At 37.7% G+C, this 24286-nt stretch overlaps 1 long non-coding RNA gene across 1 annotated transcript; it reads right to left on the reverse strand.

Moving 5' to 3' along the window:
* Positions 1-1767: 1767 nt before the first annotated feature.
* LOC113923516 lies at positions 1768-13152 on the reverse strand. The gene is made up of 3 exons (XR_003520348.1): positions 13023-13152; positions 5527-5649; positions 1768-5260 (listed from the first exon to the last, which is right to left on the reverse strand). It is a non-coding gene; the product is annotated as an uncharacterized LOC113923516 (long non-coding RNA).
* Positions 13153-24286: the final 11134 nt, after the last annotated feature.

Raw genomic sequence — 24286 nt, forward strand, 5'->3', positions numbered from 1 at the left:
TCTCCAGTGGTCTCACCCTCTGAGAGACATCCCCCACGTGCAATCCTAGCCAAATATCACTCAAATAAAGCTTGTGGGTGCTTTCGCTACCTCATGGTCATATCTTTTTCCTTGATCAGCTCCCAAATCCCCTCACCCTCCTATAGTTAACAGTGATAGATGCAAGTTTTATTGGCATATGTGGGATGTTTGAGGTGAAAGGAGCGGGTGATTTTTCTCAGGGAGAACATATAGAGTAAGAAGAAGAGCTTAAGGACAAGACCTTAGAGATTCTTCAGGAAACATTATTATGCATTGGCCAGGAAGAAGATAAAACACATGAAAAAATTACATGGACCTAAATAAGACAATCAGTTGAGAGTTACATTGAGGAAAGAGGCAATTTCAAGAAAGGAATGTTCTAGGATCAAATTCCACAGAGAGGTCAAATAGGCCAGAACTGAACACAATTCACTGGATTTGGGTATTAGGGGCTCATTGTAGAAGAAACTTCAGTGGTACCTTAAAGACAGAAGCCTACTGATTGTAAGTTGAAGAGCGACCAGGAAGTGAGATAAGTTTTGAAGTGTCAGGCATTAGAGAGTGAGTAAAGCATGAACACTGAAATGGATTGTGGAGTGACACCGAGTTTCTAGATGAGGACGGAGAGTAAGCAACAATTCACACCATGTGTGGTCTTCTGTACTGGTCTGCAGATACCCAGAAAGATAATCAGGGAAGGAAAGATTGTGTTGATCTAAAGGGAAGATTTTAAGGGCAAAAGTCTTAGATAAATGAAAGGATAACCATTTTAAATGTTGGTGAGAATAGGTCTGGTGTGTTGAATCATAATGTTTACACCAGACAAGGAAAAACCTGAATCCTCAACTAGATCACAACCCCAAATAGAGATAATTTATAAAACTGGGTTTCCAAAGAATATCAATAGCAGGTGTGTTGGGAACAAGGAATAAGAAAGCAGGATGGGCAGGGAGTTATAAAAGCTTGTATCTGGTGCCATGGAAGGAGAACTGGGCCTAAAGTCAAAGTAAGATCTGACTTGTGATTCTCTGACCTCCTAGCTGGTTGATCTTTGATCACTCATTGCCTCTGCGTCCAGTTGAATGGTAAAATGGGAAAGTGTGCTTATCTATGGCATTCATTTGGTATCAGACTCAAGTAAAATAACAGATGTGGTGATGTTTTATGCATATGTAAGAGTCATGTACTCTAAGGCCTGTTAGGTCCACATCCCTCTTGATTCTCCTTCCATAAGAATACAGAAACATTCAAATCAATGGTTCTCAAACCTGACTGCTTACCATAATCTTCTACAGAGTTTTTAAAAAATATATATATGCTTGGGACACCTGGGTGGCTCAGTTAGTTAAGCTTCTGCTTTCAGCTCAGGTCATGATCTCAGGGTCCTGGGATTGAGCCCTGTGTCTGGCTCCCTGCTTAGAGGGAAGGCTGAGTCTCCCTCTCTCTCCCCCACCCCCACTTGTGCGTATGTGCTCTGTCTCTCTCTCAAATAAATAAATAAATAAAATCTTTAAAAAATATTTTTTATGGTAAACAGATGGTAAGGGTATTACAGTCTTTGCAAAGATGGATAGAAGAGTCAGTCAAATCCTCGGGAAGACTTTGCATGGAATTGAAAGGCAGAAGGAATGGGAGGTAAAAAATACAACTTTTTGAAATTTTGCATTTTAATGTAATTGATATTTTTATCATGTTATATTTTAAAAGACATTTTCAAATACATATAGATTATTTCATTTTGTGCACACAATGCCCCTTCAAAGGCGAAGATGGTTATTATTGTTATCATTCCTAATATACAATACTGAAACCAAGATTCATGGGGTGACTTACTGAAGGTCGCACACCTTGTAAGTATTTAAGCTAAAATTCAAAACTAGATGATCTTACTTACAAGGTCACACTGTTAAAAATCTCTCAGACTGGGAGACAGAGCCAAAAAATGAACCAGGTGGAGGAACAGTCCATTGGGAATGGTACCAAAAAATGCCATAGAGTGGGTGGCTTTTCACAGTTGTGGAGGCTGAGAAGTCCAAGATCAAGGTACCAGCAGATTTGGTGTCTGCTGGGCCCACTTCCTTGTTCGTAGATGATCATCTCTTTGCAGTGTCTTCTCATAGTGGAAGGGACAAGAGAGCTCTCCAGGTCTCTTTCACAAGGGCACTAATCTCATTCATGAGGGCTCCACATTCATGACCTAATCACCTCCCCAAAACCCCACCACCAATTCCTATCACACGGAGGATTAGGCTTCAACATTTTGGAGGTAGGGGACACAAACATTGAGTCCATAACAATTATAAAACCAAATAGGATGAAAATTTGGAAAGACTAAAATATAAATCTGTATCACATCCCTGTCCCACTCAAAGAAAAATGTTCTAAGTGTGAGGTTCAAGTGAATTTTCTTTTTATTGAAACATATACATTGCTTTGGTCATGTAAACATCACACCGCATTTTGGTTTCCCTCGTATTTGTGCTATGACTTTGTTGTACAGTTTCTGTTTTCCCCTGGAGTTTCTATTTGCCTTTGTTGTTATCTTGAACAGAAAGAAATGTACGTTTTGCCACATGACTGAATTTAACAAGCTTCTTAAACAGATGATCTGTATAATAGGATCTACTTTTCTTCTTGCACAGATGCTTCCCGTGGTCACCTGAGTCCCCTTACAGCCTGTGCTCCTTCTTCTCTAGGTCCACAGCAGAGCTATCCTTCCGAGGCTGAATTTTATATTCTACGTTTTCTTCAACTTACTGTTCAGCTTAATTTTCTTTAGTACCTCCTCAAATAACTCCATGAATGTATACAAGCAGGGTAAATTTTTTGGTCTTTTGAGGTTAAAAATGTCTCCTTTTTATTATCATATTTTGATATTTTGTTTGTGGAATTCTAGGTTCAATACCTTTTTAACTTAGGACCTTGCAGGGAATTTTGCACTGCCACCTTGCATCGCCTTTTGTATCACCTACGACAGACTCCTGGACTCGTGGTGGCCTGTACATTGATGTGTCTATGTCTGTTTTCCTTTAACTTCCCTCCCTTTCCTTTTGAATATTCATGTATTTTTGCAGCTTTGGGCAATCTTCTATGATTATCCCCTTAATAATTTCCCCCATCTCTCCATATTATCTCTCCCCTCACTTCCTTAATCAGCTTATGATCATCTTCTGGATTTCTCCTTTATTTCCCTCATCTTTACCTCACATTTTCTAGTCCTGCCTTTTGTTCCATGCTATTGAAGATTGCTACAGCTTTGTCTTCAACACTTCTATTGATTTTTAAAAGTCAGATTTTAGAAGCATTAATTTCCCCAAACTCCAGTTTTTCAAGTTCTCCTTTGTTTGTAGCATTTGTTCTTATTTTAATGATACTATATCTTCTTGGAGTATCTGGAGACACGAAAAAGTAAGCCCCTGTCTTCTGGATTTAGGTTCATTATTTTCCTCCTGAAAATTGATTCCCCCCCGCCCCCCAGATTAGTTTTTTTTTCCTCTCTCTTTTTCTTTACTTGTTTTCTCTGATGCAGTTTTTCTTATTTATTTGATGATTGTTGGTTAGGTTTTGCTTTAGTGGGAGTGAGCCAGAAGCTGAAGGCCTCCACAAATACCAGAAGAAGGGGATTTATTCTCACAAACAGCCAGCTTAGTTCTCTGTGAACATTTCAATTGCTTAAGAAAAGGGCCTTTTTTTTTATTTCATTTGTTTTGTTTGAGGCATATGTACTATATTGCTTCTCATTCTGTCTGTTTGTGGTGGTCATGGTTCAGGGCCTAGCAAGAGAGAATCAAATGCAGGCCTTGAATCATCCCCTCTGTTCTCTAGTTTGTATATCTGAATTGTGACTTCCTCTTTTGTTTTCAAATATATTTTCATCCCTTTTTTGTCTTCCAGAAATTGATCTTAACTCCCATGTACCGATGATGCTTTCCCCTGCCCTTTCCCTTTATAGGTTAATTCTACCTTGAATTCTTTTACTGTTATGTTATTAGGGTCTCATAATAGGGGGAGGCAATTGTGCTCAGATTGTCAATTCATGACAGAATTCTTGTGAAACTGACAATCTTCCTACAGTATTCTTAAAGGTATGTTGCTTGGCTCATGGCATGGGCTATGACTAGGGTATCTTTATTGTAGACAAACTTTGAATTAACTTTGATGTGTTTTACTCCTGTCTTTGAGATTCTGAAATTGGACCTCCTCTAAAGTTCTGAACAGGTGACCTGAATGTACTAAGTCATTGTATGTCATAATGGTAAGTCAATATATTTTGAATAGAGCATATAAGTCAAGAAATAGATGTGCCAACATAATGTTGCCGAAAGAACAAGTTAGAAGTGTTCGCCTTTGGGCCTTGGGATTATGTGTATGGTGTAGTGAGCTGAGACTATATTGCTGTTGATTATAAGCTCTTAAATACTTCTTCAGTTTTTACCCATGTTCCTCTTTAAATGTTCTACTTTTGGTTGTTTATTGGTCATATCCTTAACTCCAAACCTATGCTTATAGTTCTATTTTACTTTGCCTCGGAATTTTATATTACCCTCAAACTCCTTACTGAGGAAGATGAAGAGTTGCCTTACCTTGACCCTTTTCCCAGATATTAAGATGCATGACCAAGCATTTAGTTGTTGTTATGTTGCTTTTCTCCCTCCTTCTTCTCTTTTTCCACTTCCTCCCCTTCCTTCCCCATCACGTTCTGTTCTCCCCTCCCTCTTCTTCCTTGTTCTTGTTTTTCTCTTTCATCTCTTCCTTCTCCTCCTTCTTCTTGATTAATACTGTTAATAGAACTATATACAAGAAAGCCATATAAGGCAAAAATATGTGGAATGGTCTCACACCATGTGGTGGATGCTGGGGTTTGCTGTCCAGAGCCCCGCTTCAGGATGGACGCACCCCTTGCCCCCGGTCCTGGGAGTGTTGATGGCAGATGGACAGCAGCTGTGTTGCTCTCTAGTAATTTTCTTGGCCTGGGAACTGTCTTGCCCCAGTTCCACCCTCTTTCTGGCACAGCCCAAATCTAATGACTCATCAGTGAGAATCTAAAAGGGGCAAACATTCCTTGTCTTGATTCGAGACAACTCTGAAGGACCATCCCAGCTCCAGAACGTCCTGTGGGATCAGCTAAGGTATCTGGTGCAGCCGAATCACCTGCTCAGTTCTGCTTCCTTCAGTGCTTTACAAAAGTTGATCCCAAGAGCACTCCCCAGTGAACTTCCTCCATCTCACAGCCTCTTTCCTGGGGAAATGAACAGATGATATTAGGAGTCATAAAAGGAAGCACTGGAAGAACGAAACACAGAAATGACAAAAGTAATTCCTCTTGAATCAGGGTTAAGGAAGGTTTGGAATGCTTTACCTTATAAACCATTTTAGCATATATATATATATATATATATATATATATATTTTTTTTTTTTTTTTTTTTTTACCATGTTAAACAGCAAATACAATTTAGGGCTGTTGAAGTTTAAGAAAAGCAAACTAACTGTGGAGAGGACTTACAGTTGAGTATCACAATTTCAGAACTGTATTCATCATCCAGCTTGTGGCAATTCCCATGGAAATTATATAAGATGTCAGCATTGGAAACCATGCCAAGAATTTTACAGGATTTCTTTCCAGCAGCTATACCAGAAAAACATACCAGGAAAAGAAAAGAACAAGACATGGACTAAGGTTAATTTTACGTGCAGAAGAAGATGACTTGAGAAATATTTATTCATTTACCAAATATTTGTTGAGCATTTACTATGTGTCAAAAAATTCTAAGATGTTTATGTAAAAGGATCCGGGTGGGAGGGTTGGGGGGACAGGAAATAGACAAATGGCCCTGTAAATATATAATGTGTCAGACGGCTATGGGTGCTCGAGAGAAGGTAAAGCTTAGTCAGGGACAGAGGCAGCCTCGAAGAGGAAGGTGGGTCATGAGACAGATTTTTGGAAGAGATAATTCCACTTTTGGCGAGAGCTGAGGATTACAATGCTATGTACAAGGGAGACTCCACAGCTGCTCCCCAGTGCAGAGGCTGCCAGTTAAGTGGAAAGGAACACCACTCCAACCAATTTCGTGCTTTCCTCGTAAGCTCAGAAAAAAAAAATGCTTTGGCAAACTATTGAAATATCTGTTTCTTCTCCGTTCCACACAGTGACTTAGAACTCCAATAAGGAACGGTAAAAATCTAAAGTGATTTGTCATTCTTTCATAAAGTTTGAAAGTCATAAATCATCAATCTCTGAAAGAAATTATCTCTGAATCTCTGAAAGAGCAATCATCTTATTGATCATTTCAGACAATCACTGGCCCTCCCCATCTTCCCCTCTCTGTAAAGATGAGCAAATAGAGGGGGAATAAATGACCAGGAAGGAAAAACATTTCAATGTTTGAAAAAGTTGACTAAATTCGAGGAAGCAAGGGGACTGACACATTTGAAGTAGAGACTGCAAGTCAAAGAAAATGTGAGAAAGCCTGATTCAAATGGGTTAAAGCGAGTGAGAAAAAAGATTGCAGTGAATGAAAAGTGAAAGAATCTGACACCCAGCAAGTTTTCCTGAATGCTTGTGGATACTTAGCATGTATTATGCTTCTTGGAAATGAGAGACATTGTTCCTAAAAATTTTAAATTAATTAAAGGGGACAGAGAAAGACAGATTAGCTTCTGTAGAAAAGCAGATCATAAAATGTGATGACAAAGTAAGAACTTCTCTCAGATTCAGAGGAAAAGAATGAGGTAAATAAATGGGAGAAAAGATTGTAAATAACATGGAGGACATAGGTGGATTTTTGTTGTTTATTTGTCATTGGAATCACAGAACAAGAGAGATGGAAAATGAAAGGGAATAAAAAAGGCATTTATTGGGTATTTACCACATGCTGGACCCTGTTCTCTGTTCTTGATGTGTATTTACTTGCTTAATTCTGAAAACAATCTTATAGGGTAAATGCTATTATCATCTCCATGTGACAGTTGAAGGAATTTAGGCCCAAAGTGCACCTTGGACAAATTACGGAATTTGCCCAGTGACACACAGCTCAGAAAATGGAGCGGGGATCTGAATCCAGGATTGTAACCACAGTGCTGCATTTTCTTTGAAAATTAAATAAAATATAAAACAAAAATGACTTAGTTTTATCTTCCATCAAACTGAAAGAGAATTGTAAGTAGCTTTGTGGCCTTTCGCTTGGTTTGAAAGGATGGAGGTACCACGAAATTATTCAAATGTCATATTTGCTCTCCTCTGGTACTTTATGGTCTTATGTTTGATTGTATTTTTTTTTCAACTTATCTAGACTAAATGTTAGTACATGTTGTGAGGTGAAGATGGAATATAAATATTTCCAAATAATTAAATTATGATCCTGGCCCATTTATTAAATTTCATAATTTTGCCAATGATTTGACACACTGTCTACATGCACTAAACTTGATAACTACACATTTCTGCTTAATCCTGAGTATAATTTATAATTTGAAAATTTCTGTATAATTATCTGCTTAATTGAGAATTTAAAGTTCATTAACATAGGGTTGTATACTGAGTTCTTTTTAATAGCTATTTCCTTAGCATACGTGGTTGGTAATATACACTTCCCATCCCCCCTCCCCCCACCTCCCATCCCCCCACGTCCACCGCCAAGCTTGCATTGCTTCTTTTTCTTTTTTTTTAATTTATTTAATTTATTTATTTTATTATGTTATGTTAGTCACCATACAATACATCATTAGTTTTTGATGTGATCCACGATCCATTGTTTTCATATAACACCCAGTGCTCCATGCAGTACATGCCCTCCTTAATACCCATCACTGGGCGAACCCATCCCCCCACCCCCTCCCCTCTAAAACCCTGTTTGTTTCTCATGGTTCGTCTCTCCCTCCGATTTCCCCCCCTTCATTTTTCCCTTCCTTCCCCTAATGTCCTCCATGCTGTTCCTTATGTTCCACAAATAAGTGAAACCATATGATAATTGACTTTCTCTGCTTGACTTATTTCACTTAGCATCATCTCCTCCAGTCCCATCCATGTTGATGTGAAAGTTGGGTATTCATCCTTTCTGATGGCTGAGTAATATCCATTGTGTATATGGACCACATCTTCTTTATCCATTCATCTGTTGAAGGGCATCTCGGCTCTTTCCACAGTTTGGCTATTGCGGACACTGCTGCTATGAACGCTGGGGTGCATATGGCCTTTCTTTTCACTACATCTGTGTCTTCGGGGTAAATACCCAGTAGTGCAATTGCTGGGTCATAGGGTAGCTCTATTTTTAAATTTTTGAGGCACCTCCACACTGTTTTCCAAAGTGGCTGTACCAACTTGCATTCCCACCAACAGTGTAAGAGGGTTCCCCTATCTCCACAACCTCTCCAACATTTGTTTTTTCTTTCCCTGTCCATTTTTGCCATTCTAACTGGTATAAAGTAGTATCTCAATGTGGTTTTGATTTGAATTTCCCTGATGGCTAATGATGATGAACATTTTTTCATGTGTCTGTTGCTTGCATTGTTTCTTTAGGACTTACTTAAAAGATTTTAGCAGGAGGATCATGAGGGAGTTTACCTACTTCATTGAAGTTAAAATAAATTGGACACTGGAAGGTATCTCCCCAAACTTCTTTTCCACACTTTGTGAGATCCTGAATAGTTCTCTGTGCCAGGTTACCCTCCCTGTTTCCCCGTGTGTGTGGGCCCGAATGACAATGCTCACAGCCTGAAGCTAGGGTGTGAGTGGGCCCATTGAGCCACGGTGATTTGGGTTTGTGTGCTTTGCCTTTCTCTAATGTAAGTGTTGTAACTATGGCATCCTAACCAACCTCCAACTTAATTGTGCATGGTCAGACACAAGAGACTGCTGAAAAATATGTTTATGGATTTATGCCACAGCCAAGAAAGGTAGCAGTCATAATCAGGATGTGCTCTCCCAAGAGGGCTGGAGCTTATAAGACATCAGTGGAGTGTGTGTCATGGTGCTGGACAGCATATCTTACTTAGTCTGTCTAAAGCCCCACAATGGCTCTGACAGCCTCCCGGTTATTTGAAGGGCATGGATGGTCCCCATGAGCTGAATGCTTGTGGTTACTTAGCGTGTATTATGCTTCTTGTGGACAGGATCAGCAGCTCTTCCTCTGCAAAGTTCCTGGGCAAGACCCTGTGTTCACGCTTTTTACAAGGGTGCTCATGGCAGGAAATCAGCAAAACAAATCATTCTAGACACATACGTATAAGGAGCATTTTGGTCCCCATAGTCTCTGTCCCCTTGGTGGTACTCTGATGGTTATTATGTTACATGGCAAAAGGACTTTGCCAATATGATAAAGGTTGCTAATCAATTTATCTTAAGATAGTGAAGATTATCCTGGGTATTTGGTGCACCTGGTATAATCACATGAGCCCCTGTAAGCAGAAAAGGAAGGCAGAGAGAGGCGGTGGAGGGGGAGTCTGAGAAGTCTGAAGTACAAGAAATATTTAACATACTGTTGTTGGCTTGAAGATTAAAGAGACTCTTTGTCGAGGAAATAGGGACATCCATCCTACAATTGTCAGGAGCTGAATTCAACCAACCACCAGTGACCTGGAAAAAGGAACCCGAGCCCAAGCTGAGATGTAGCTCCTGCTAATACCTTGATTTCAGCCTTGTAAGACCCACAGGAACTGCGAGATAACCAGTGCATATTGTTTAAACTGCTAAGTTTGTGGTAATTTATGGCCGTAACAGGGAGCCAATACACCTTGTGAGATATCATGCATCTCTTAAAATTACATTAGAAATAATCGTGTATGGAATTGCAAAACTCAAACTATGACTCTGACGTGTACTGAAAATGTCCTTTTCTTAATTTTTTGAAAAGATTTATTTATTTATTTTAGAGAGAGAGAGTGCACATGCGTGCGAGCAGGGGAAGGAGCAGAGGGAGAGGGAGAGACAATTTCAAGCAGACTGAATGTTGAGACTTGGGGCTCGATCTCATGACCCTGAGATCATGACCTGAGCCAAAATCAAGAGTCAGGTGCTTAACCGACTGAGCCACCCACGCACCCCTACTTTTAAAAAAATTTTTATCTATAATTTCTGCAGCCTTCTCTCTCGAGTGTCCACCCACAAGTTACTGGGAAGAATGACCTGTGTTTAGCTGAGCCTTCAGCCTAGTCCAGGCTGGTAACTTAAATGGTCACTGGCTACTTTGGGTAACATTTCAGTCACTCTTTCATAAAAATGCTCAGTTTCTCAATTTCTTCTTCTCTTCCTGCTTCCCCCTCTAAGTTGTTATATGTTTGAAAGGACGTCAGAATGGATGATTTAGGAGAACTCATGACATCGGAGGGGAAAGAGGTCCTCCAATCTTCATGGTGACTTTTGATTTCTGCTTGATCGGCTGGTCTCCTTCCACTTGGATTCTATGGCTCTCCTGGGCTTCAGGACAAAACATTTGGCTGTTCTAAGTCATATTCTTATTTTTCTCAGCTGTGTTGGGCCCGGCAATTCTCTCTGGCTGACTGTGCCTCCCTCTCCCTCATACCCCCAACCTCGTCTCTTCTTGGCAGAATGAGACTTTCAAAGTCGAGCCATGTTTCTGTTTTAGTTCAGAGAAACTGCTTTGTGGTCACTGATGGAGACGCCCCTTGCTCCCTTTCTGGCACATCCTTCAACAGGCTCCATAGCAGGATTTGCAACATTTTTGGGATCAAGTCTCTATCACATAGACGTTAAGGTTAGCCCAGGAAAAATGAGATCTCTCTGGTGTTAGGCCTTGGCCATGCCTGAGATCAAACTGGCATCTGTATCTGCTTGCTTCAATACCCTCTTTTGTCTTGTTTTCTCCTTTCCCATCATTCCTTATGTCATATCTTCCTATCATTAAGAAGAAAGCATTTTGAATTTATTGTTATATGTAGAAGGCACATCTCTGCCACACACTGGGAGGGCTCTATAAATGTGCATCCTTCAGGCATGGTTTTTGCAATTTTAAATGGGGAAGATAAAGGAAGTTGGAAAATCCTATCTCAACAGTGCTTGCCTCTCAAGCTAATATTCTTGCGGCAAAATCCTAGTTTTCTTATCAGAAGCTGATTATTGCTTTGTTCTTTCCCTTTTCATTTCTTCTGAAACATATGTTCAGCTCCCTGCAGGAAGATGGAAAAGCTAAGAGAGAAAGTATATTAATAATACTTAAAATATCAACACATTAAAATTACTTATGCTTATAGTAAAATGATCATATCTTATTAACGAAAAGAATAAAGTTAAAAAACGGTAAGTATATTATCATGGCATAAAAAAATTGAAAACCTGAAGCTGAAAAGTTTATTTCAATTGCTGAGTAGTAGGCTTGTGGAAGTTTCGAATTTGTTCTTTGTTACTTTTCCAGTTTTCCTGCTGTGTGTAGAAATTGCTTTTATAACTGATGAAGCAGTGGCATATTATATTTAAAACATAAGCTACTTAGCGTATATATTCCTCCTTCTTATTTCCCCTTTGTGCTCTAAGTTATTCCTGTAGTAATTTCCCCATCTCAGGTTCTAAAATGCCACGTTGCTCAACTCAGCGCTGTCGTGGAAATTTGGAGTCAAAATTCAATGTGAATTCAGAAATTTTCAACATGAGTCCATGGCCCTCACGCAGTGTTAATATTTACAACTTCTCACATCTCTTGAAATGTATCATGATTCTATAAGTTTATTTGGCTTTATATTATTGTGATATTTGAATAGCTAAAGTCTTATAGCTCAGATATATTTTTCTTAAATAAGAACCTAATTCAATGCAAATCAAAACCACAATGTAGTACCACTTCATATCTGTTAAGATGGCTATTATCAAAAAGACAAGTAATAACAAGTGTTGGTGAGAATGTAGAAGAAAAGGGAGCCCTTGTGCACAGTTGTTTGGAGTATAAATTGGTGCACCCACTATGGAAAATGGAATGGAGTTTCCTCAAAAAATGAAAAATAGACCTACCACATGATCTGGAAATATTCCACTTCTGGGTATTTATCCAAAGGAAGCGAAATCACTAACTTGAATACGTATCTGCACCCCATGCTCATTGTAGCATTAATTACAATAGCCAAAACATGGAAGTAACTGAGTGTCCATTGATGAAAATTGGGTTTATACACACACACACACACACACACACACACAATGGAGGATTATTCAACCTTAAAAAAAATAGGAATTGCTCTTGTTTGTGAGATGGACTTTGAGGGCATTATGCTGAGTGAAATAAATCAGAAAGAGAAAGAAAAATAACATATGATTTCAGTTACATGTAAAATCTAAAACAAAAAACAAAAAAACCCCAAGCTCATAGTTACAGAGAACAGTGGTTCTTTGTATGGTGGTTGCCAGAGGTGGGGGATCAGAGGTGGGAAAAATGGTTGAGAGGGGTCAAAAAGTACAAACTTCCATTTATAAAATAAGTAAGTCCTAGGGCTGTAATGTCCAACATGGTGACTATAGTTAATAATACCGTATTGCATACTTGAAAGTTGCCAAGAAAGTAGCTCTTAAAAGTTCTCAGTGCAAGAAAAAAAATTGTAAAGATGTGTGGTGATGGATGTTAACATAGACTTAATGTGTTGATCATTTTGCAATATGTACAAAGATTGAATCATTATCTTGAATATCTGAAATATAATGGTATATGTCACTTATACCTGAAAAGAAAGAAAAAAGAATCTAATTCATTCTTTTAAATATCTAATATTGTGTTTTAAACATCTAATATCTAATATTCTGGGCACAATCAGGAGACAGAGTCCATACCAGTTGTTTGAATAGAGAGAATATCAAAAACAGTTAGTTAAATACAATGGTATTTACGAGGAAACTGAAGGGGTAAAAAAAAAAACCCAGCTTTCAAGTATCACTTGTAGTATCAATTTGTAATAGCAGTTGTAGAAAACAACTCTCACTCCTGGGGTTTGGGGAACAAAGGAAAGAAGTCTGAGTTATTAAAAGTAACTCAGCAGAGAAGCCCTCCAAGAGCTGAAACTCACCACTCTGAGGAGGGAGCATTGGCTGGCTGGTGCTGGTGGCTCGAAGGTAGCAGGAGCAATGAGGCTGGTGTTCTAGGTGATGAAAAAAATTGCAAACTGATTTTATTTACGCTGCCGGAGCAATGCCCCGTGTCCTTCATTGTAACAGCATGCAGTGAGGAAACAAAATGGGAAGAAGCAGAGCTCCCCACCCCCACCAGCTCGGAGCTTCTCTCTACTGCCCTCTACTGGCGGAGCCTAACAGGGCCAGCGGGCAAAGCCGGGATGTGGTTTGTACTTTCAGCCCCAGCTTTATTGGGCAAAGATGGAGGAGCGGGTGTGGAGTTGAAGGAGTTACCTGATAACTGGCACAAATATAAAATAATATTTATGTGTAGGTAATGTCTATGTTTAAATAAAATAAGAGAACCATCTTAGATTTCAAATATCTGTTGTGGGAGAAGGGTGTCAAGGGCAAATAACCAACTTTTACTTTAAACAAAAGACAATTTATTCTTTTTGAATAAATGAACAAGTGAATGAATGAAGGGATGAACAAATGAGTGAGCAGATGAAAGAAGGGGGTGGATGCATGACATCAGGGCCTCCTTCTAGAGGTTTTCCCTCAATCCATCCCAGGAGCTCCTTGTCATGGTGTTTGTGTGGAGTTAGTCTTGGTAGGATTAACATCAGCCTGGATTGTCAGATGCTTTAATCACCATAAATCATTTCAATAGACTGTCTTTCATTCTGGGTTGCCCTCCTGGAAAAGAGGAGGTATTTCGTGAAAAATGTTTGGACACAATCTGTTTCTCGGGGAATCACAGGGAGATACTTTGGGCCCTAGTCTAAACCACAGAAGAGAGATTTTGTTTCTGAATAGGAACAAAGTGAATGAATAAGAATAGTATGAATAATGCTTATTTTCCAATAAACAAAGATTTGTTATTGACTCCCTTGGCTTATTTTGCAGTTAAGACCTCAGGTTACTGGCTATAGTTAAAAATGAATTCTCTGGCAGTGGAGAAAGCACAAAATAATGGACACTGAAATCCAAATTTCCTTCATGAGCTATAGCTAAATTGGCTTTCTATTTCCAGAATATATATCCAAAGCCTTAGGACAAACTGATAAAGGACTTCCTTTGGCATTTACCCGTTAAAAGACAAGGGTGCCTGGGCGGCTCAGTTGGTTAAGGGACTGCCTTCGGCTCAGGTCATGATCCTGGAGTCCCGGGATCGAGTCCCAGGATCGAGTCCCAGATCGAATCCCAGGATCGAGTCTCAGATCGAGTCCCAGGATCGAGTCCCAGGATCGAGTCCCAGGATCGAATCCCGCATGGGGCTCCCTGCCCGGCAGGGAGTCTGCTTCTCCCTCTGACCCTCTTCCCTCTCGTGCTTTCTATCTCTCATTCTCTCTCTCTCAAATAAATAAATAAAATCTTAAAAAATATAAGGTTTGATTTCCCTCATGATTGAGCTGATAAATCCAAGTAAGAAGACAAAGCACATTAAATACTATGTAGAGGTTTTTAACACAATGAAAAAATCCTTGCCTGAATTTGGTGTTCTTTCTTTCTTTTGTCTTTGCAACTCAAGTTGTCTAAGAAATCCTTTACTTTGTAAGAAGAATCATGTGTATTCTGGAATTAATGCTAGACTTTAAGAGTTTAAGTTGCAAATGGAAAACAAAAAGCAAACCTAAAACTCTCCTAACCCACACCAAATCAGAAAACTCTTGGGATTTAATAAAAACAGGTAAGAATGAGTATAGTTAAACTTTACTCCTAAATCACTGGTAATGAAATCTTTTCTCATGAAAGCATAAAAGACTACGTATAGGAAACTTTCAGTGAAATAATTCCTTTCTCACACTGAACAAAGAAATAAATAACAATGAAAACATGGGGTATTCCTTAGTAACTCAGCATATTTGTGCAGGGTCGATTGGGTGTATAAGTCTTAAACACAGGGGTGAGGGTTCAGATTTTGTTATATTAGTACTGATATACCATGCAAATCATCTTTCAAAGAAGAAAATGCTGCTGTCTTTTTAAACATATTACCAGCCCTGAAAACAATTGTGCTAATACAATTTCAAGTCTTAATTCATGAAGCTTTTCATCCTTTAATACTGATTTCTATCCTCCAATAAAAATAATAATAAGTAGCATCCACTGATGGTCTTGGTGAGAACTAGACCCTCTTCTAAGTGTTTTGCATCTACTGTCTCATTTAATTTTCACATCAATCCTCATTAATGTATTTAATAAATGCTTATAGAATGTCTACAGTATGGCTTATACTTTGATAGTGGTCCTGGTGAACTACTGTTGAGGAAAGAAAGAAAAAGGTGAAAGAAAGAAAAGAAAAATAGAAGACAAAAAGAAATAAAAACCCAAACCCATGCCTAACCTTCACAGAGCTTATGACCTGGTACCTGCTTTATGAGAGGTGTGAGTGAGATCATAGAATATATATATATATGTATATATATTATATGTCTCTGCATTATCTCCCCAAGCCCCCCCACCTGCCCCACCTCCACAACACCCATTCCTGGCCCAGGGCTCCTGAACCTCTTGTAAATTCCTAAGTGATAAAAGTGGTAGAATGTTTTAGTTTTTGGTTTTTGAGCCCAGTTCCAGACACAGGGCTCCTAAATCCTTTGTAATTTCCTGGGTCTTAGAGTGTCTTTTGTTCTAATGAGGCAACTCTGGGTGGCCTCCTAAATGGCTTCTCGATGGGGGCTGGTCGCTGGAAAGATCAAGCCATGACTGAAAGCTTGGCATTTTGAGCACTTCCCTCCCCCACCCCCCACCCACCATTCTCTAGATAAGGGAGAAGGCCTAAAAAGGGAGTTAATTGATCGTGTCTACCTGAGGAAGGCTTCATAAAAATTCCAATAAAGGTATACATTCTATAAATTTGGACAAATGTATACTGAATTACATAAATCCATCATTATAATTTAATACAGAATGTTTTCACTGCCCTAAAAATCACCTGTGCTCTGCCCATTCATCTTTCCCTGCCCCCCTAACCCCTGGCAACCACTGATCTTTTCCTGTCTCCATAGTTTTATGTTCTCCAGAATGTCATACAGTTAGAATCATACAGTATGTGACCTTTTCAGATTGGCTTCTTTCACTTAGTAATATGCATTTAGGTTTCCTCCATGTCTTCTCATGGGTTGATAGCTCATTTCCTTTTAGCACAGAATAATATTCCATTTTCTGGATGTACCACGGTTTATTTATCCATTCACCTACTGCAGGAAATCTTGGTTGCTTCCAAGCTTTGACAGTTATGAATAAAGCTGCTATAAACATCTGCATGCAGTTTTTGTGTGGACATAAATTTTCAGCTCCTTTGGGCAAATACCAAAGAGTACGTTTACTGGATCTTTTGCTAAGAGTATGTTTGATTTTGTAAGAAACCACTAAATTGTCTTCCAAGTGGGTGTACCATTTTGCATTCCCAGCAGCTTCACATCCTTGCTAGCATTTGGTGCTGTCGACGTTCCAGATTTTGGCCATTCTAATAGGTGTATGGTGGTATGTTATAAATGTTTTAATTTAGATTTTTCTAGTGGCCTATGATGTGGATCATCTCTTTGTAATCCTATTTGTCATCTCTATTGCTGTTTTGATGAGGTGTCTATTAAGGTCTTTGGCATATATTTTAATCTGATTGTTTCCTTATTGTTGGAGTTTAAGAGTTCTTTGTATATTTTGAGTAACAGTTCTTGAACAGATTTGTGTTTTGCAAATATTTTCTCCTAGCCTTGTGGCTTGCGTTCTCATTCTCTTGACATTGTCTTTCACAAAACAAAAGTTTTTAATTTTTATGAAGTCCAGTTTATCAATAATTTCTTTCACGGATTGTGCCTTTGGTGTTGCACTAAAGTCATTGTCATGCCCAAGGTCATCTAGATTCTCTCCCATGTGATCTTCTAGAAGTTTTGTCGTTTTGCATTTTACGTTTTGGTCTATGATCAATTTTGAGTTAATTTTTTTGAGGGGTGTAAGGTCTGTTTCCAGATTCATTTTTTTGCATGTGGATGTCCAGTTGTTCCAGCACCATTTGTTGAAAAGATTACCTTTGCTGCCTTTGCTCCTTTGTAGGAATAGGATGCTTTTCATGTGGAATATTGGAAATATTGCCAGATATAAATCAGGTGTAAGAGCATGGGCTATGGTGTTAGATGGGCTGGTCTTGAAGTCACACTTTGGCCCCTTCCATCTGTAAGACCTTAGGGAAGCCATCTAGACTTAATTATTTATATCTAAGCTGATGATTGCAATGTGTTAGCATGAAATAAAACTAGTTTATGTAGTAAATGTGCTTTTTCAACTATGGTTCATGAAACATACACCTTAGGCTGACTGGTGACAGACAGCAATCCGCCCTGAATGCCAATAGGGATACGGAGTCGTATAGTAGAGTGCAAAGATCACTGTACTGCAGGGGTTCCAAGGGTAATACATGAATCTACAGCTTTGGCATCATCTGGGAACTTGGTAGAAGTGCAAACATCCCTGGACCTGAGTTAGATCTAAGAAACTGTGGTAATGAGGCCCAGCAATCAATGGTTATAATATCAGTTCTCCTGGTTATTCTGTGGCACTCCAAAGTTTGAGACCTATTGTTGTAAAGGAACCTATCTTTTGACCTCAGGCAAACTGCTTCCATCTTCTGCTAATCAGTTTGCTCACCTATAAAATGCAGCAGCAGATCATATCGTTGTTAAAGGCTCTCCAACTTTGATAGTCAGTAATTCTCTTCTTAAGAACTGCTAATAAGTTTATTACTCTTATTATATGCCAGGTGCTTTGTTAGCTGCATGATATATAGTACTTCAAATAATCATAGAAAAATCTATAAAATATAAAACAGGTTTTGTTCACTTACGTAACTTGAGCTTTAATTCAAGAATACAAAAATAGTTCATTATAAAGTTAGGACACCAAAGATGCCAGTCTCTAGAGCTGTGGGCTTAATCTCTTCGCTACACCAACCCATGGGAATAGGTGTCAGCATTGTTGGTCCATTTATTATTCAAGGCTCACAATCAGGAACAATGTATTCTGGGTTTTGCTCTGTAGTTGTTCACCAAATTTCTAATAGATTGGATGAAGCCTGCTAGTAGAAGCTTCCAGTGGAGAATGAATGTGAACCCAATTATCCCTGTGTTATGATGATGAAACCTTCCACTTTATATAGTATTTTCCCCCCAAATTAATATCCCTTTACCGGATTTTGTGCAAGGTGGAATATGCAAAAATTCAGATATGGGCATTTAAATTGTTTTAACTTGTTATCACTCCCCCAAACTAAGAAGTTAATTCTAATACCAATTTTTAATACAATGAGGCAAATTCAATGGATATATTTTATCAAAGGTCTTTAGGTAAAGCATTTAGAAGTGTAATTTGCTTGGAAAATTCATTTATGGCTAAGACTCACAGATTCCTCTTTAAAATGAAGGAAGACATGCTCGCTCTTCATCATCTTCTAGGTAGGTTTGGCTGGAGTTAATTAGCTCTTTGACAATCTTTTTTATATATTTCATAATACATTGCAGATGACTTTGAATGAAAATTAGGAAAACCTGGATTTGATTTTCATTTCTTCTAGGTTTTCATTCCTTATCTGAAAAAATGATATTTTAAAAATGCCTCTTTATTTCCTAACAGTTTAGTGAAAAACAAGTATGATAATATTGGACATACCATTATTTATAAGGTATGTAATCTTTTTCAATCTTTAGGACTTTATATGTAAAGAACCTACAAGGTTGTTATAATTAAACAAATAATTTTACAGGTATACACAGCACAGTCTTTAGCACAAAGAAGGAACTAACAGATACTTCATTTAAATGTTAAAATGGAATAAATGTTTATGTTCATCTCTATTTCCAGTCTTTGAAAATGTTTTACCTCTTATAGAACTTTACCTTCTATGCATGTTTATTTCTGTTTAAATTTTCTAAATTTCTAAAAGTTTCAGTAATTTAAGAATGTTTATGTAATGTTTAATGTACTCCAGACTTTGGGCTAGATGCTAGAAAATGAAGACCTTATCATTAACAGTTGCTATTGGACTCGTATACAAAAATTCAATTGTAAAAAAGTATGGTGCATCCTCTGATAATGGATGTTGAGAAATGGATGGATTTAACTGATACATAAGTTTCATAATCAATAGGATTTGGTGAGTGTTTGACTGTAGGAAGTGAGGGAGGAGAAACCAAGGATGACCTTGGCTTGGGAAGTTGGATAAATAGTGGTCTCAGCTAGTGGGATAGAGATTCTGAAAAATAGTAGGTTTGCATGGGAAGGTTATGTGTTCAGTATAGAATGCAATTAGTTTGAAGTGTCTTTAGGACACCCAGATAGAAGTGCCAATTATTAAATTGATTTATATGAGTTGAGCTCCAGAGTTAGAGGTTTTAGCCTGGGGATTAGAATTCAGGAGTCATCAGCATATAGATAAAAACTTTTCCATCTTCATAGTATGACAGTAATATTATTCTTTTCAAGGAGAAAATATACTTGAAATATATGAACCCATGAGCATTTTTAGTCAACCTTCAGGGATTCCTCTTTAAATGGACTAGGTAAGCATACCTTTCCAATAATGGAATCTCAATAAGGCTGATCCATCACCTTCCATCATTCAGACGTGGCTTTATATAAGGGCAGGGCTATATTCTCACACAAATGCAAAATTCATTCAAAAGAGATGAACTGGAGTCACATGTGCCAAAAGCAAATCTTTACCTCCTCCACTGAAAAGCTTCCCCTTTATCACAATTCGGCAATCTGAGAAAAAAATAAGTCTTAACAAGCAAGACGCTGAGGGAGTAAAGTTGGGTCGATATTTTAATTTGAGTCCTACAATTATGGATACAGGTAGCATTTCTCGACACTGTGCTGATTCTTAATAGCTAGTGCCCGGCACACATTTCATTTTAGATCAGTTGCTGTTGAAGACCCATTTAATATCTAAACTCAAAATTGCTCTTTCAAAAATCTGAATTTGCAGATGTTGCTAGGTACCCTGATCTTTACCAATCTCCCTCATCCTTTGCCTGCTCCCTGTTCACTCCATATATGTACCCCTTAAAACTTGTCTAATGGTATTAAGACATTTTAACTTTATTAGATCCTAAGAAGCCAATATGTTTTTTTATTGACTGAATTTTTGGGAGACTTTATTTACCACTAAATAAAGAAATAGTAAAAGAAATTAAAAATGAAAATAAAATTCACACTTCCATATTTAGGCTTTATCCAGATGCATGTGGTTTTAAGTATACCAAATTAACTTTCCTTTTTTAATACAATTACCTCTCTCCTTCCCACTTAGACAAAAGTGTAATGAATATCTTCAGGTAAGGCACAATTTTCTTCTTTTGCATTGTTCTGTGTAGCAAATTGGGAGTGTAATTGCTGGATCTCGAAGAAACCGTCACTTGAATTTTCATGCTGCTTTCCAAATGTTGGAACATTTTGCCTCTCATTGATTTCAGGAGTAATTATTTTGCAGCTTTCAAATCCATATCCTCACAAAACCCATTTCTCTGTCTTGCTGGACACCAAGTTTCTAGGTAAAGTTGCAAAATGTTCATTTTACATAATTTTACTGTAGTACTCTTAAAGTGTTTTAGGGGGGATGGAAAGAAGGAATTAGAAGAGTTTTGTTTAATCTTAGGTACTATGAACAAGGGTAATATTAAAAATAATTAATTGCTTGTTTGGCATAGATATCGCCCAATCAGAAATAATGTCTGGGCAATCAGAATGCAAGGCAGTGTGAACAACGCATACAGCCTGACTAGTGCTTCTGCTGAGCGCCAGCCCTCGCTAGGAAGTCATCACTAGCCAGCAGGACAAATAGTGAGTTGATAGTGCATTTGAGGAACTGTAACTTGAATTCAGTAGCTTATTCTGAGATAGGGTTTTAGAAATTGTTCAACGTAAGTCACTTGTCTTTTCACTATGAACTGCCAACTAATGTAAATACCAGACATGAGAAAGGGGAAAGTTGGACAGATCACAAAAACGGTGGAGATGCTCAATCTCTCTTATAATCAGAGAAATGCAGTTCAAAAGAAGTAGGTCTCATTTTTACCCAAGATTGGCAAAGATCGTAAGGTTGGATAATTCCTGGCATCAGCCAAGATATGGAGAAAAGAAAACATTAATGTACTTGAAAGAGTAAAATGATGCCTTGTTTCTGAGGGGCAATCTGGCAACACGTAGAGAAATTAAGTACGTGTATTCCATATGAGCCAGGATCCCTTTCATTCTGGTGGGTAGGCAGGTAAGGTAAGAGCATTGATCATGATGTAGTTTGAGATGGGCACCATGGCAATAGATGATTAAAAGGGATGCATGGACGGAAAGCCATATGGACAGATTTTAACACACAATGTTGTATGAAAAAATTAATAAACAGAAAAAGATCTATAGCACAATGTTATTTATGTAAATTAAAATATTTAAAATAACAAAAGCATGATATAAGTGTGTATGCATTTTAAAAGAGAGATTGCAATTAAATGAATAGATAAATGTAAATGCCCAAATTTCCCTCCAAATGAGGACCAAAGACATGCATGAAGCATCTTTGAGCACCATCCAACAGGGGAGGGAAGAATAGAGGAGACAAGAGATGAGGAAGAATATAATAAAATTCAACCATTGGGGTGTAATATGGAAACCTGGTAACAGTGTGCCTTAACCTAAGGAGTGTGATTAACTCAACTATCTGCATCAGAGATCAAAATAGAACAACAACAAGGAAAGGAAGGAAGTAAGGAAAGGAGGGAAATAGGAAGGGAGGAAGAGAGGAGGAAAGGAAGAAAAGAGGCAAGAGGCAAGGACAGAGAAAGAGACACAAAGAGAGGTAGATATGAAGACAGACATCAAGAAAAGAGGCAAAAAACCAAAATGGCATGTTTTTCTTCACCTGTGAAGTCTACATAAGAAGTTGCCGAAATTTATGATTCACAACAATTAATATCTATTAAGTTGGCACAGATTAACAAAGTTTCACAATGCCCACCACTGGTGAGTGGAAGGATTCTGGAAATTTCATATACTGTTGAAGGGACTATATCATTGAGATAGGCTCATTTCAAGGGCAGTTTGCCATTTCAGTCAAAACTTAAGATGAATTTCTTTGACTCAGACATCTTGGAAATTATCCTCTATGTCTACTCACACATATGTGGAAACATATACATATTTACCATCTATGTTACTTGGGAAATTCATTTAACTTCTTTGTGCACATTTTCCTAATTTGTAAAAGATCGTAACAATAGTAACTACCTCATAAAGTTGGTGTGTGACTAAATGAGTTATTATATGTAAATTACTTAGAACAGCACCTGATACATAGTAATCATAATAGTGCTAACAACATTAATACACTTACTACTACAGCTGCTACTAGTTGTATTTATGGCAACATTACTTTAGTACCGAAAACAACCACTGAAACATTAATTTTTATCAGTAGAACACCAGTTGAATGAATTGTGATCTATCCAATGCCATATTCTATGTGTGTAGTGAGATGAAAGGTTTCAATAATACATTATTAAGTGGACAAAGGAAAGTGCAGAACAGTGCATGTCCTAAGATTGCATTTATATGAGAAAGCAAGGAAATATGTTATATATGAGAATACATAATTGTTGATGGAAGTTATTGATAGAGATGGGAGGCAAATATTCTTTAAATTGCTTGAATTTCAAGTCCTTTGTTATTTTTATGATGATAAAAGCACTGTCATCGTAAATATGAACAGGATTATTTACTGATATGGAAAACCACTTTCAGTATATTCCTAAGTGCAAATAGCAGACTACAACAGTAAATATTTATTCTCCTTGCTATTCATGTATATGAGACACATACAGTTCTGGAGAGTTGTATGCCAACATGTAAACACTGATTATTTCTGGGTGGCATTTTTGGAAGTTTTATTCTCTGCTCTTCTTTCTACAAATTTTTAAAAAATAATAAATGTTGTTTTGACAAAAGGCAAACAATTATAGATATTTGCATAAATATGTGGGAAAATATTAATATTCACCATCTCTTAAATAGAAAATTAGCTATTTAAGTCTTTATGATTTTCTGTATCTTTTCTAAAGTTTCATTAATATTTAAATTAAAAAATGACATATTCTGGGACAAATTTCAGCTTTGAAAATTCTTAGCCCTGTGAAATTGGTCTATTTAAAATTTTTTTTCTGAGCCTTTATTTACTTATCTGTAAAACCTAAGGATCAAATTAAAAATGAATATGCAAACCTCTTGGCAGTTTTGCCAACTCTTTACAAATGTTAGCTGCTGATGTTATAAACTTGTATGTGAGCATCATGTTCAATGATGGTTGAAAATATTTCATAAGTTAGAAAATTAAGCTAAGATCCTGCTGCAATTAATTATTCATTGCATAGCTAGTCATATTTGGAAGGTATGCCTACTCTACCAATTCTCCGTCATCCTTCTGCAAAACTTAGATGACTTTAACTACCTCATCAAACGGTTATGTTTCACTTTTGTTTCTATGCTCAGCAGTGTCTGGAACAATTTGTTTAACCTAAGAGAAGATCAATTAATTTTTTTGGATTAAGTGGAATAAGCTTTAGTAGTCATTGCTTTTATCTAAAATAAATATTTTTTTATGGTTATTATATTTTTTTCTTTTAAATTTGGTTCTTTATGATAAGGAGAACAAAAAGGGGATTTGAAAATGCACTAAAATGAGCTCCTTAAGAAACTCACCCAAGTTTGGCTCCTCTTTCCTTTTGTTTTCCTTTTGATGGTGCTTCTGTGAAATCGAATTTTCTTTTATCTAGGAAAATTTACTAGATCCTTTTATGGTTTAGGTATAGTTAGTTAATCAGAATTGAAATTTTAGAATTTACGTCTTCTTGGCAGTTGCCTTCTTTTAGAGAACACTTGCGGTTCTGAAAAGCATCCCTGGGCTTCAGAACCCCTGAGTGCCTTCATACAGATGGTGACTTTCAAGTGCTAATTGACATACTCTGTATATCACAGGATGCCAAGATCACCAGATGAGACACCCAAAGAGAAACATCAAAAGCTCTCTCCTTCAAAGGAGCTCGCATACACTGTTTGTTGGGAGTGCAAATTGGTACAACTTTAGTGGAGAACAATCTGCCAGTCGTTACCAAATTTTAAACATACCTACACTCTAAGCAACCCCATTGCTTAGAATATGTCATGTGGCTAT

This window comes from Zalophus californianus, chromosome 15, assembly GCF_009762305.2.
Source record: "Zalophus californianus isolate mZalCal1 chromosome 15, mZalCal1.pri.v2, whole genome shotgun sequence".
Lineage (NCBI taxonomy): Eukaryota > Metazoa > Chordata > Mammalia > Carnivora > Otariidae > Zalophus > Zalophus californianus.